Here is a 5,814-nt window from a genome sequence, read left to right as displayed (position 1 = left end):
GACTTAATAAATGTCTCCTTTTTTATGGGTTTGGTCAGGTTTTCGACGTGGGTCCATATTAATTTTAGTAGGCAGTGTGTGTCTAGAAATTTGTCCGTTTCTTCTAGGTTTTAAATTTTTTTACACTCCTTCATAATCTTGTGTAATTGTCTTTCTTATTTCATTTACTCCATTGTAATATCTTCTTTTTGTTTCCTATTCATGTTGTTAGTCTGGGTACTTTAGAGAAACAAATCCACAGAAACTCATGTATAAAAGAGAGTTTTTTGAAGACAAATGGGTGCATAAGCAAATGTGGCGAAGAAAGCTGATGGTGCCCGGCTATCAAAAGAGATAGTTTCTGGGGTCCTAAATGCTTGAAGGTGAACAAGCAGTCATCTAGCTCAGAAGCAAAAAAGCCCACATGGAAGAAGCACACCAGCCAGTGCGATCACAAGGTGCCCAAGGGACCAGGTATAAGGCATCATGCAAAAAAAAAAAAGAATATATGTATGTGTGTATATATATATGTATATACCATATTGAATGAAGGGGGAAGTGCAGAGTGGAGACCCAAGGCCCAAGTGTCGGCCAATGGAGAGCCCCTCACAGAGGGGTTTAGGAGAGGAGATGGGTCAGTCAGGGTGCGATGTAGTACCGATGAAGAACACAGCTTTGCCCCAGATCCTGGATGCTTCCTCCCCGCAACTACCATGATCCGAATTCTACCTTGCAGGCCTGGATAGGGCAGAGGTTGTACACTGGTACATATGAGGGCTAGAGGCACAGGGAATCCAGGGTGGACGATACCTTCAGGACCAAGGGTGTGAGGGGCGATGCTGGGAGAGTGTAGGGTGAGTGGGTTGGAAAGGGGGAACTGATTACAAGGATCCACATGTGACCTCATCCCTGGGAGAGGGAGGGCAGATAAGGGCGGGGAAGGGAGACTCCAGATAGGGCAAGATATGACAAAATAATGATGTATAAATTACCAAGGGCACATGAGGGAGGGGGGAACGGGGAGGGAGGGGAAAAAATAGAGGACCTGATGCAAAGGGCTTAAGTGGAGAGCAAATACTTTGAGAATGATTGGGCCAGGGAATGTATGGATGTGCTTTATACAATTGATGTATGTATATGTATGAATTGTGATAAGAGTTGTATGAGCCCCTAATAAAACGTTTAAAAAAAGAGAGTTTTTAAAAAATATATAAAGGTTAGTGTACATCAAGAAAACATCCCACCCCAGTGGTTCCCAAGTCCACAAGTCCCACATTAACCCATATGTCCAACACCAATCCACAAAGTCCTCCTCCATCTCACAAAACACTATAATGCCGACTACAGGAGGAAAGCCGAATCAGTAAACGTGTAAGCATCTCAGCACTGGCAGGGGTCTCCACATGGCTGCTCCATCACCCAGGGATGCATCAGGGTAGATCCATGTGGCTTCTCCCTGGGGATGTCTGGCAGGAAGTGAGCCTTGCCTGCTGAAGCAGGGAACTGGCTAAGGCAGCTGCACCTTGGTATGACCATCACAAAGCAAGAGACCCGAGAATTAGAAAGGCGAGGCTCACTGAGCCATTTATCCCTCCGCCCTTCAATTAACCCCACATGTGTTTCTCGACCAGGTTGGCAAAATAAACTAATGACCTCATTCAACTATCTTCTCCTTCCTTTGTCAGTTTGTCTCCTCTTTGACAGTTTTGTTAAGTTTTTCAAAAAATCAACTTATTTTTATATAAAACTAATTTGTTTTAAGTAACTAAGTTAGGAGAGGAGTTATACTTTGAATATACGTATTCACTTACACTAGTGGTCTCACATAGTATTTGTGCTTTGTGATTGAGCAATTTCACCCAGCATGATGTTCTTCAGGTTCATCCATGTCATGAGGTGATTGATGGTTTTATCTTTGTTTTTTTTAAGCAATACATAGTATTTTATTGTTTATATGTACCAGTGTTTCTTTTTTATAAATAATTGTATTAGGGGCCCATACAACCCTTATCACAATCCACACATCCATCCCTTGTGTAAAGCACATTTGTACATTCATTGCCTTCATCATTCTCAAAATGTTTGCTCTCCACCCAAGCCCCTGGCATCAGGTCCCCATTTTTTCCCCTTCCTCCCCACACCCCCTCCCTCATGAATCCTTGATAACTTATAAATTATTTATTTTCTCATATCTTGCTCTGTCCCATGTCTCCCTTCCCCCACTTTTCTGTTGTCTGTCCCCCAGAGAGGAGGTCTCATGTAGATCCTTGAAATCGGTTTCCCCTTTCCAACTCACCCTCCCTATCCCCTCCCAGTATTGCCACTCACACCACTGGTCCTGAGGGAATTATCTACCCTGGGGTCCCTGTGTTTCAAGTTCCCATCTGTACCAGTGTACCTCCTCTGGTCTAGTGATTCGGATCATGACAGGGGGGGGGGGCGGGAGGAAGAGTTTAGAAACTAGAGGAAAGTTGTATTTTCATTGGTGCTACATCGCACTGGGAATGCCTCATCTCCTCCCCAAGACCCTTCTGTAAGGGGATGTCCAGTGGCCTACAAATGGGCTTTGGGTCTCCACGCTGCACTCCACCCCTCATTCACTATTGTAGGATTTTTTGTTCTGATGATGCCTGATACCCGATCCCTTTGACACCTGTGATTGCACAAGCCGGTGTGCTTCTTCCATGTGGGCTTTATTGCTTCTGAGCCAGATGGCCGCTTGTTTACCTTCAGGCCTTTAAGACCCCAGATGCTATATCTTTTGATAGCCGGGCACGATCAGCTTTCTTCACCACATTTGGTTGTTCACCCTCTTTGTCTTCAGCGGTTGTGTTGGGAAGGTGAGCATCATAGAATGACAATTTAATAGAAGAAAGTATTCTTGTATTGAGGGAGTACTTGAGTGGAGGTGCAATTTCCATCTGCTACCTTAATACTAAACCTACAAATATATGCACATAAATCTATTTCTCCAACCTCATGTATAAATATATTTGCATATGTGCATGCCTTTATCTAGACCTGTATAAATGCCCTTTGCCTCCCAGCTCTTTCCTCTATTTCCTTTGACTTCCTTCCTGTCCCACTATCATGCTCAGTACCCACCAGGATTTCAGCAATTCCTCTTAGTTACATTACCCTTGATCATGCCCAACCAGGCCTCCCACACCCTTCTCACCTCCTATGTGGATCACTTATTTTTCCCTTGTCCCTGGGTTTCTTAACACCACTATTTACTAGTGTTTCTTTATCCACTCTTCTACTGGTGGGCAATTAGGTTGTTTCTATCTTTTTGCTATGGTGAACCTGGAGGTGCATGTGTCTGTTCCAGTTTAGACTCCTACTTCTTTAGCGTATATACCCAGCAGGGAGATTACTGGGTCGTAGGGAGTTTCTATTCCCAGTTACTGTATATATTTACATTCTCACCATGAGGTATGAGGTATGAGAGTGAGTCCCAAACTCTTGCAGCCTCTTCAGAATGTGTTGTTTTCTGTCTTATTAAATTTGGCTGTCAATGTCAATGTAAGGTGATACCTCATCTTTATTTTGACTTGCATCTCCCAAATGGTGAATGATCAGGAGCATTTCTACAAATATTTGTTGACCATTTGGATGTCATCTTTGGTGAACTGTCTGTACATGTCCTTTGTCCACTTTTTAATTGGAGTGTTCACCTTTTTCTTTTTTTAAACAATTTATTAGGGGCTCATACAACTCTTATCACAGTCCATACATATACATACATCAATTGTATAAAGCACATCTGTACATTCTTTGCCCTGATCATTTTCTTTTTTTCTCCTCTTTTCTTTTTTTACATTTTATTAGGGACTCATACAACTCTTATCACAATCCATACACATACATATATCAATTGTATAAAGCACATCCATACATTCCCTGCCCCAATCATTCTCAAAGCATTTGCTCTCCACTTAAGCCCTTTGCTTCAGGTCCTCTTTTTTTTTTTTTTTCACCTTTTTCTTCTTGAGGCACTTCAATTTTCCACAGATTTTAGAAATTAGTCTTTTGTTCATTGTGTCATTGTAAAAATTTATTTCCTGCTCTGTGGGTTATCTGTTTACTCTTTTAATGAAGTCTTTTGATGTATATAAATGTCTTATTTTTAGTAAATCCCAGTCATCTATTTTGTCATCTAATGTGTGTGTTTCTTTCAGTATATTTGATTGTGTGTCTATGCCCTTCAATTTGGGCCCTTAAGTTTGTCCCTATTTTCTCATGGATGATCTTTATAGCTCTGTTTTTTATATTTAAGTCTTTGATTCATTTGTAGTTCTTTTTTAAACATGGGGTGAGGCATGGGTTTTGTTAAATTCTTCTACAGATGAAAATCCAACATCGTTTGCCAGCAACATTATTAAAGAGACTATCTCCCATTTAATGTTCTCAGGTCCTTTGTTGAAAATCTGTTGTCTGTAGGTTGACGAATTTATCTCTGAGTCAAAGAACCAATCTTGTATTGTTGATTGTTTCTCTTGTTTTCTGGTTCACTTATTTCTGCTCTAATCTTTATTAGTTATTTTATTCTGACAACTGAAGGCTTATTTTGCTACCCTTGTTCTAATTGTTGGAGATCTTGGGCTAAGATGCTGATTTTTATTCTTTTTTATTTGTGCATTTATTTGTATAGATTACCCTCAGAGTAATATCTATTTGGCAAAGATATTATTGTGTCCCCTTTTGATGAGTTTTGGACATTTTGCCAAAAAACGGCTGTCCAAAGATGAATGGATTCACTGCTGGGTTCCCAGTTCTATTCATTTATTTGTATAAATCAGTTTCTGCAGAGCTGCAAAGGTTTTGTTATATTGTATATTCATTCTCATTTGTTTCTAAAAATTTTCATTTTTATTTTTTATTTCTTCAATTACTCAGTAAGTTTTAAGCACAGTGCTGTTTAATTTCCACGTATTTGGTTCTTTTCCCCTTGATCTTATTGTGAATTTCTAATTTTATATTATTGTGACCTGAGGAGATGGCTCATAAGATCTCAATATTTTAGCATATGTGGATGCTTACTTTGTGGCCTAATGTGTGGTCTATTCTGGAGAATGCTTCATGTGTGCTGGAAAAAGAACATATACTGTGTTGTTGAGTGGAGTGTTCTGAATATGTCTAAGAAGTCAACTTGATTACTTGAGTTGTTTAGTTCTTCTCTGTCATTGTTGTGTTTCTTTCTAGTTGTTCTGTCCTTCCTCAAGATTGGTGTTTTGAAATCTCTTCCTATTATTGTTATAAACTTGTGTATTTCTCTCTTCAACTCTATAAGTATTTGATTAATACATTTTGAAGTTCCTTTATTGTGTGCATAGATACTTATTATAGTAATGTCTTCTTGTTGAATTGTGTCTTTAATCATTATGTAATGTCCTTCTTTATATCTCATGGTGACTTTTGTCTTTATGTCTATTTTATCAAAGATTACTATTGCCATTCCCATTCTTTTTTGTTTTGATTGCCATTAGCTTGATATATTTTCAATCCTTTTATTTTTGTCTTTGTGTATAAGGTATGCTTTTTGTAAGCAGCATATTAACGAGCTTGTTTGTTGATCCATTCTGCTACTCTATGTCTCTTGACTGTTTCATTAAATCAATTTATATTCAGCAACAATTTTTATGGATATGAATTTATTTCTGTCATTCTGCTGCTTCTTTTGGTTGTGTTATTGGTTTCTTTGTTCCTGGTTGTTTTCTGTTCTGTGTTCATTTTGTTTGTGGGCTTTCTTGTCATTTGGTGGGGGAGGGGTTGTTTTAGTGTTTACTTTACGATTTTCCTTTTTTGAACTTTTATGAGGTTTCTCCTTTTTCT

This window comes from Tenrec ecaudatus, chromosome X, assembly GCF_050624435.1.
Source record: "Tenrec ecaudatus isolate mTenEca1 chromosome X, mTenEca1.hap1, whole genome shotgun sequence".
Taxonomy (NCBI): Eukaryota; Metazoa; Chordata; class Mammalia; order Afrosoricida; family Tenrecidae; genus Tenrec; species Tenrec ecaudatus.
The sequence above is the reverse complement of the archived record's forward strand: the minus strand, read 5'-3'. Positions refer to the sequence as shown.